A 9,859-nucleotide genomic window follows, 5' to 3' on the forward strand; every position below is an offset into this window, starting at 1 on the left:
TTCATCATCATCATCATCATCATCATCATCATCATCATCATCATCATATTTATTGAATTTATATCCCACTCTTCTTCCCAAAGGCAGCAAACATACCCACTTTTTTAACCCTTCTAAAACAGCTGAAATAGTCTTAATAAAGGTTATGCTTTAAAATTTTATTACTTGCTTAGAATACAGGTACACACATCCCAGCCTCCAAGTGGGGAGAGATTTCAGGGGCTCCATTGCGTACCTTTGGTTAGAATGAAGGTCACTAAAGACTAAAGGTGTTTTTCTGTGATATACACATATCCTGTCATCACATATCTACAAGGCTGAGTATAAGATAGGGAGGGTTCACAGGGTTAACTGACCTTCCTTCCACATTAGGTTAGGGGTGGGGGAAGCCATTCCCCTTGAATGCTGCATAGGGAGTGTGAGTCAAGCCCCCATCTCTTTCCAGATCCAGGCCCACCAAGACTGCCAGCCTCTTTTCTCTTTTATATGCATACTAGTGGATTTTAGCCCGTTTAAAAACGGGCGCTAGAGGAAGCGGCCTGCCGGGACTGGCTTGGCGGTGGCGGGTCTTCCCGCCACCACCAAGCCAGTTCGCAGCGGGGGCTTTTCGCCGTTTGCCTTCCCCTGAGGGGGAGGCAAACGGCGAAAAACCCCGCCGCGCCGCAATTCGGCTCCGGGACTGGCTTGGCGGTGGCGGGAAGACCCGCCACCGCCAAGCCAGTCCGCAGCGGGGGCTTTTCGCCGTTTGCCTTCCCCTGGGGGAGGCAAACGGCGAAAAACCTCGCCGCGCCGCAATTCGGCTCCGGGACTGGCTTGGCGGTGGCGGGTCTTCCCGCCACCGCCAAGCCAGTCCGCAGTGGGGGTTTTTCGCCGTTTGCCTTCCCCTGGGGGAGGCAAACGGCGAAAAACCCCGCCGCGCCGCAAATCGGCTCCGGGACTGGCTTGGCGGTGGCGGGTCTTCCCGCCACCGCCAAGCCAGTCCGCAGCGGGGGGTTTTCGCCGTTTGCCTTCCCCTGGGGGAGGCAAACAGCGAAAACCCCCGCCGCGCCGCAATTCGGCTCCGGGACTGGCTTGGCGGTGGCGGGATGTTTCCGCCACCGCCAAGCCAGTCCGCAGCGGGGGCTTTTCGCCGTTTGCCTTCCCCTGGGGGAGGCAAACGGCGAAAAACCCCGCCGCGCCGCAATTCGGCTCCGGGACTGGCTTGGCGGTGGCGGGTCTTCCCGCCACCGCCAAGCCAGTCCGCAGCGGGGGCTTTTCGCCGTTTGCCTTCCCTCGAGGGGGAGGCAAACGGCGAAAAACCCCGCCGCGCCGCAATTCGGCTCCGGGACTGGCTTGGCGGTGGCGGGTCTTCCCGCCACCGCCAAGCCAGTCCGCAGCGGGGGCTTTTCGCCGTTTGCCTTCCCTCGAGGGGGAGGCAAACGGCGAAAAACCCCGCCGCGCCGCAATTCGGCTCCGGGACTGGCTTGGCGGCGGCGGGAAAAAGGGGAGGAATTCCTCCCCTTCTTCCCGCCGCTGCCAAGCCAAAGCGGGCCTCCCTCCGCGCCCGCTGCCGCTTCGGCTTCCTCGGGTTCCCCGAGGAAGCGCCGTCCCATGCCGGAGGTGTGCGGCAAGGCTGCCGGGGGGGGGGAGCGCTTCTCTCCCCCGCCGCCTCACCGCGCACCTCCAGCATGAGACTGGGCTTCGGAGCGGCGGTTGGCGGAGCGGCAGTTGGCTGTTCCCTGTGTCCCGAGAGCACGGGTCCAATCCCTGTGTCCCTGGTTGTCCCTCCGTCCAATCCCTGTGTCTCTGGGGGACATGCGCAGTACCCCAGGGACACACGGGACATCTGGACGCAGGGACAACATGGACATTATTGTATAGGATGAAAGAGACTTTTCATATACTTAAAAGTCTACCAAGCACCACCTTGCAAGCATCACCTACCGGTAGAGCGTGGTGCTGATAATGCCAAAGTTGCAGGTTCGATCCCCATATGGGACAGCTGCGTATTCCTGCATTGCAGGGGATTGGACTAGATCAGGTGTAGGCAAACTCGGCCCTCCAGGTGTTTTGGGACTACAACTCCCATCATCCCTGACCACTGGTCCTGTTAGCTAGGGATGATGGAAGCTGTAGTCCCAAAACATCTGGAGGGCCGAGTTTGACTATGCCTGGACTAGATGATCCTCGGGGTCCCTTCCAACTCTGCAGTTCTATGATTCTATGGCCTCTAGGTGACGACCTGCCACTGGTGACTCCAACTGAGTGGCTGCTGACCACTGCCCCGTGCCCCAAGTCATGAGGTCACCGAAATTCAGGGCAGGTGACTGAAACGGGGGCTTGGCTACTCATCCGCACTGAGTCTCTCTGCTTCCGAGCTGTCAGGGACAAGTATCTGTAAACAGATAGATAAATGTGCTCCTAAGCCATTTTGACATAGGATTATTCACTTTTGACATGTTATGAACATTAAAGGAAATTTAGTGTCCATCTGGACAGTTGGCTTTTGCCAAATGCCACAACTACCAGCTGCAAAGTGCACAAGCTTGAAGCCATCCAGCTGCCGCGCGCTCAGCCGCTGCCAAGAAGGCGCAATCTGCCAACACACTCTCTCTTTCGGTTAGTACGCAGTCAGCATTCGGAGAGCTGTTGTGTGAAAAGAAATTGGCAAGGCCTCCCATTCTCAAGTGGGGCTCTTAGTGCAACCTCTCTCTCTCTCCTCCCAACCACTTGCATTTGGAGCCTTTTCAATAAACACAGCGGTGGGGAGAACTGGGATGGAAGGAAGGAAGGAATCAGTAAGTATGGGAGGGCATCGTGGTTTGCAATAGTAATGAATGGGCATTTGTGAGGCAGAACCTTTGAGCCTCTCTGGAAAGATCCTGTTTATATATACAGTGGAACCTCGGTTTATGAACACCTCGGTTTATGAACTTTCGGTTTACGAACGCCGCAGACCCATCTGGAACGGATTAATTCACTTTCCATTACTTTCAATGGGAAAGTTCGCTTCAGTTTATGAACGCTTCAGTTTATGAACAGACTTCTGGAACCAATTACACCCATGCTTCGGGTTAAGTACGCTTCAGGTTGAGTACTCCGCGGACCCGTCTGGAACAGATTAATCCACTTTCCATTACTTTCAATGCAAAAGTTCGCTTCAGTTTATGAACACTTCAGTTTATGAACAGACTTCCGGAACCAATTGTGTTCATAAACCGAGGTACCACTGTACTGTCCTTGGTGAGACACGAGCTGACATTGGGTCAGAATGGGGGCGGCAGGAAATTGGTTTGGGGGTGTTTGTACATCTGATTGGAGTTATTTTGGATCGTGCCTCTTTTTGAAATATCAGTTGCACAGTGGCAGGCACTTTTCCTTCTGTTAAACCAGGAATGGGGGAGGGCAGTTAAACGGCTCCCCCCAAATCCCAAGTCCACACCACAGCCTCTAACTAAGGCCAGGACAGTGACCGTTGACACAGGCACAATACATACACAACAGCAAAGGGGCTCAGAAAAGCAGTCTATAAAATTGAAGCAATAAGCAGATGCCATGTATCGTACTGCTTCCTCTGACAATCCAATGCAGTATGGAAAACTGTAGAAACCTCAAATAATTGCCAAGGGTTTGACCAATTTCCTTGGTTCCAACAAGTGTGGGCTGCTGTTTTTTAACACACTAAATGCAATGCATCAGATCCTGTGAAATACCACAGACGTGGACAGCCCCCCTAGCAGTGCCGCTAAAGTAATCCCCATTGCGAAGATCATCAATAGCAAGATGGTAGTGGCGCCTGCCCGGTGGAATGCCCTCCCATCAGATGTCAAAGAAATAACTATCTGACAACTTTTAGAAGACATCTGAAGGCAGCCCTGTTTAGGGAAGTTTTTAATGTTTGATGTTTTATCATGTTTTTAATATTCTGTTTGGAGCAGCCCAGAGTGGCTGGGGAAACCCAGCCAGGTGGGCGGGGTATAAATAAATAAATACGGTGGTGCCTCGCTTAACGAATGCCCTGCTTAACGAAATTTCCGCTTAACGAAAGGATTTTTCGAGCGGAGGTTGCCTCGCTAGACAAATTCGTTTTATGAAAAATTCATCTAGCGAATCACGGTTTCCCATAGGAATGCATTGAAATTCAATTAATGCATTCCTATAGGCAAAAAAAAAATATATCAAAAAAATTCAATGCATTCCTATGGGATTCGCTAGACAAATTTTTCGTTATAAGAAAAGACCCGTGGAACGAATTGAATTCGTCTAGCGAGGCACCACTGTAAATAATAATAATAATAATAATAATAATAATAAGATGGAAGGGAGGCTCTTGCAGTCAGGGACGGCGTGGGGGGAATTGCAAAGGTAAATATATCCATTGGTCCCATGCAGTAGCTGTTCCCTAAGGATCTTCGTCATGGGAATTAATTTTTCTTTTGTACACTTGTTTTATTTTGAGGGCTTTCATCTTTAAAAGTGGAACCAGAGAGGCGGCAGTGGGCTATGAATGGCTGGCCCAAACCCCTGACCTCCTTGAGATGGAAAACAAGAGCATCTTCGCCTGAGGCCTCATCGGGACGTTTGCCAGGAGAGTTCTGCTCCCAGCCAAGGCCCCGATTAGCACTCCCAGGGAAGGCTTCCCATGCTCTGTGACCGGCTGCTTTCAGGGAGGATGTAGAAACGCTGCCGCTTTGTAACCGCTCAGCGAGGCCAAGAGCGCCAGGGAGTACCGATCAGGGCTCTGTTTATTGATCATCATTCCTCCTGATTGCTTTGTGTGCCAGATCAACCTCCCCCCCCCAATATTTTTATTGGTTTGCTTGTAAATACAAGCAACTTGTCTTTTAAGCTTCATACGCAGTACATAAGCAATGTGTTTATTTATGCATTATCAATTCAAGTATCCTCTCCACAGCGATTCTTGTGCTGTGGGTAGAATGAAAGTATGTTCTGCCTCATTGATAAAGGAAAAGAAAGGAAGCCAAGTGTCACCAAAAGTTTCTAGCCTTGAAATGCCTCTGTTTACCCTTCTTTGGCAAGTAAGGCATTCCGATAGAGCCACATTCCAAATACTATTGAACCAGATTTCAATGGGGATTTCTATAGCTTGTTTCCAGTGCAGTGGTACTTTGGTTCTCAAACGGCTTTGTTGTCGAACAAATTGGCTCCCAAACACCGCAACCCAGAAGTAAGTGTTCCGGTTTGTGAGTGTTTTTCGGAAGCCGAATGTCCGACGTGGCTTCCGCAGCTTCCGATTGAGTGCAGGAAGCTCCTGCAGCCAATCAGAAGCTGTGCCTTGGTTTCCAAGTGGTTTCAGGAGTCGAATGGACTCCCAGAACGGGTTAAGTTCAAGAACCACTGTATCAGGCTATTGTTAATCAGGCTGCTGATAATGGGGGAAAATATTCAATCTCTGCATTTAAGGTTATTGTTTAAATTTGAGTCTAAGGATAACAAGGCAAGAGTCGAATTGGGTGGAAGGGATTGCTGCATTATTTTGGAAATAACGTGAAACAACTTTGTGCCAAATCAACTTTAATTGCACAGTGGGAATTTGCTGGGATGTGCTTGGATCTCAACCAAACATTCTGGAAGCACCGAGAGAGAGGGCCTGTAGTTAGGTGTTACAGGTCCTGAGCTGTGTGTGACCACACTTAACCCCACACTCTTAAAGCACATGGTTTAACTTCTGCAAAGATCACACCCACAACATACCTTTAAAGCACGTGGTTTCTCCCAGATAATCACAGGAACTGTAGCAGCGCTCTTAACAAACAATTTCCCGGGATTCTTTGGTGGAAGTGTTGTGCTTTAAATGTAGTTTAAATGAATGGTTTGGATGTGAAAACGAATGAATTAGGCGAAGCCACAAGTTCTAGGGGGAAAAGAAACTGTAAATTGGGCATACAAGTACAATGTGTAATTTAAATGTAGGGTACGAACGTGATCTATGCAGGAGTCTGTAGGCTGAATCATTGGCACCCATAATGATAAAAGCAGCTCAGTCTGGGAGAGAAGCTCTACCTAAGACCCTTGATTCCTCGTGAGGAGGTCAGGCATACAGTAGGAAGGCCCTACAAGACAGGTGCTTAGCACCTGCTATAATCTTCCCCTGTCCTAGCCTAGGGCAAGAGAAGTCAATCCCCTGAGAATTCATTTCACCCATGGAAAAGGCACTGGGACTACAGATCCCAAGATGGACCACAGGAAAAGGATGCCATTCACATCAGTTTTTGCCCTGGGGGGTCTCTTTCCAACAGCAATGAATGACTGCACTTGTGACCTAGTTGTCATCCAGTCTCAGAGGTGAGAGATTTCTCAGGTTTCATTTCCTTAGAAGGAACAAGTTGTGGTCTGATTGCAGACCAGAGCTTTGGGTTTGCATATTTAAAGTCGACCGAAGCGTTCTGTTGCCATAGTGCAATAAATGGACCCAACCTCCACCCACCTCCAAAAGACACCCCCCACCCACTGACTTTTGCAGTTTGGAAAGTAATGGGGGACGTGAAAAGCGTCAGATGAACAAATGACAAACAGCAATGTGTGTCAAAGCCAATCAGGATGAACGGAGGGCGAATGCTCCTTGTCTTATGGCCACCCTGTAAACAAGTAAACAAATGTTCAATTAAGACCAGATACAACTGGAACCCCCCCCCAATGTAAGCTTGGCACAAGCAAATTAGGATGCTCAATGGAGGGGCTCAAGGTCGATTAAAATGCCAGTATCTTTGCGATGTAGTCAAGCTACACTCCTACAGATCTTCCTCTCCCAACAGGCACATATCACAGGGAAGATATCAGACCTTGCATCTTCCCAGCTCCAAACTAGACTGGCCTACCTCTTTGTTAATAATACTAATACTAATACTAATAATAATTTATAATTTGTACCCCGCCCACCTGGCTGGGTCTCCCCAGCCACTCTGGGCGGCTCCCAATCGAATATTAAAACAATACAGCATCAAATATTAAAAACTTCCCTAAACAGGGCTGCCTTCATATGTCTTTTAAAAATAAGATAGCTGCTTATTTCCTTGACATCTGTTGGAAGGGCGTTCCACAGGGCGGGTGCCACTACCGAGAAGGCCCTCTGCCTGGTTCCTGTAAGCTCACTTCTCGCAATGAGGGAACCAGCAGAAGGCCCTCGACGCTGGATCTCAGTGTCCAGGCTGAATGATGGGCGTGGAGATGCTCCTTCAGGTATACAGGACCAAGGCTGTTTAGGGCTTTAAAGGTCAACACCAACACTTTGAATTGTGCTCTGAAATGTACTGGGAGCCAATGTAGATCTCTCAGGACCGGTGTTATGTGGTCCCAGTGGCCACTCCCAGTCACCAGTCTAGCTGCCGCATTCTGGATTAATTGCAGTTTCTAGGTCACCTTCAAAGGTAGTGCCACGTAGAGCGCATTGCAGCAATCCAAGCGGGAGATAACCAGAGCATTCACCACTCTGGTGAGACAGTCTGTGGGCAGGTAGGGTCTCAGCCTGCATACCAGATGGAGCTGGTAGACAGCCGCCCTGGACACAGAATTAACCTGCGCCTCCATGGACAGCTGTGAGTCCAAAATGACCCCCAGGCTGCACACCTGGTCCTTCAGGGGCACAGTTACCCCATTCAGGACCAGGGAGTCCCCCACCCCCGCCCACCCCCTGTCCCCCCAAAACAGTCCTTCTGTCTTGTCAGGATTCAACCTCAATCCGTTAGCCGCCATCCATCCTCCAACTGCCTCCAGGCACTCACACAGGACATTCACCGCCTTCACGGGTTCTGATTTAAAAGAGAGGTAGAGTTGGGTGTCATCTGCATACTGATGAACACCCAGCCCAAACCCACTGATGATCTCTCCCAGTGGCTTCATATAGATATTAAAAAGCATGGGCGAGAGGACAGAACCCTGAGGCACCCCACAAGTGAGTGCCCGGGGGTCTGAACACTCATCCCCCGACACCACTTTCTGGACACGGCCCTGGAGAAAGGAGCAGAACCACTGTATGACAGTGCCCCCAGCTCCCAGCCTCTCTAGACGGTCCAGAAGGATGTTATGGTTGATGGTGTCAAAGGCTGCTGAGAGATCCAGCAGAACTAGGAAACAGCTCTCACCTTTGTCCCTAACTTGCCGGGGACCAAAGCAGTTTCTGTCCCATGGTGAGGCCTGAATCCCGATTGGAAGGGATCCAAATGGTCCGCATCCTCCAGGCGTGCCTGGAATTGTTCAGCAACCGCCAGCTCAATCACTTTGCCCAAGGATGGTAAATTTGAGACTGGGCGATAGTTGGCCATATTGGCCGGGTCTAAAGATGTTTTTTAAAGAAGCGGTTTAATGACTGCCTCTTCCAGTGGGTCTGGGAAGGCTCCCTCGCAGAGGGAAGCATTCACCACCCCACGGAGTCCATCGCCCAGCCCTTCCCGGCTTGCTTCCAGTCAGGGGAAGGGGGAAGACCTGTTCCCTTCTGTAAGAATTTCCACTTAGCAGTTTCTGCAGCAACCACTCACCTGCACTCTTTAGTCATGTAAATAGATACTTAGCAGAGTCATGTAAATAGATACTTAGCAGACTCGTCTGTTAAATTAACAAACCACTTCAGCTCTCTCTCTTTCTACGGAATCCTATTTCGCCTATAGAAAACCACAGCTTTCGAAAGGACCTGAGAGGTGAAACCCAGGCTTACTCCACAATCCTATAACATGGTGTTAGTTTCCTGCAGGAACATGTGGTTCCAGTCCTTTCCCTGTGGAGGGGAAACAGATCCTTCAAGTGTCCATCCTGCCACACCCCCTGCAGCTACCTCCCCCTCTCTGTTTGTCAAGGAGCTGTCAGGCGAGCACAGGTCGTCCACAGAGCAGGAAATAAAGAAATGCAACTAGCTCTTATACACAGAAAGCAAGAACGCTTGGCCTCGACTCATTCACTTTGAGACATTCCAAGACTCTCCTCGAATGGGGTGTCAGAGGAGAAGAATCAGCAAGACGGGGACTGTATGGCTGCTGGGTGACAAGGACAACCTCTAACTCCTCTCTCTCTGAGTCTGCGCCCACACTGCGACTCTCAGCCTCCATCCCTGTCCTGGAAGGACCTCCTTTTTCTGACACCCCTTGATCACTCAAAGCTCCTGCTTCTAGCACCTCCCAGCTCATCCCTTCCCCAGACTGCTCTCCTGTATCCCACCACCGCAATCGAGGGTTTTCTTCTTCCATGTTGTCCCCAGGGGGCTCTTGGGTAGTCGAATCCCACCATTCTTCCTCATCCTGCCAGTCCCTGACGCCGCCTGGGCAAAGTCCATGGGCCTTTTGGTGGACTGGAGACCATAAGGGGACATACCTGCCAAGTTGCTGTCAGAGAAATAAGGGACCGGGCCGGAAATAGCAGACCGGAAGTAGCGCTGCCAGCATTTTGGAACTGGGCGGAGCATGCTCAGAAGTGACTTTTGATGCTGCTTTGCCCAGTTCCAAAATGGCCGCCGCGCCAGAAGTCGCACTGCAGCCATTTTGGAACTGGGCAGAGCAGCATCAAAAGTCGCTTCTGAGCATGCTCCGCCCAGTTCCAAAATGGCCGCCATGCCAGAATAAACCGGGGGAAAACAAAAAATCCGTTTTTTCAGCTAGGAACAGCTGGAAAAACGGGGATTTCCCGGGGAAAACGGAAGACTTGGCAGCTATGTAAGGGGAAGGCAGCAGCAGGCTCTTCAAGGTCCTGCGATTACTTAGCACATGTTGGGCAGGAGTGCCTGCAAACCATTGACCCTTCATGCGCACGTGCTAGAGCATGAGCATCGAGTTCCTTTCAGCGCAAATTGGGAGGGGTACAGCTTGCAGTCTGATGTAGTGTAAGGCAATCTCTGGAGGGATACAGGCTCCCCACCCCTAGAGGAATGGATGAT

This window comes from Zootoca vivipara, chromosome 1 (genome assembly GCF_965207765.1).
Source record: "Zootoca vivipara chromosome 1, rZooViv2.hap1.1, whole genome shotgun sequence".
NCBI classification, from domain to species: domain Eukaryota; kingdom Metazoa; phylum Chordata; class Lepidosauria; order Squamata; family Lacertidae; genus Zootoca; species Zootoca vivipara.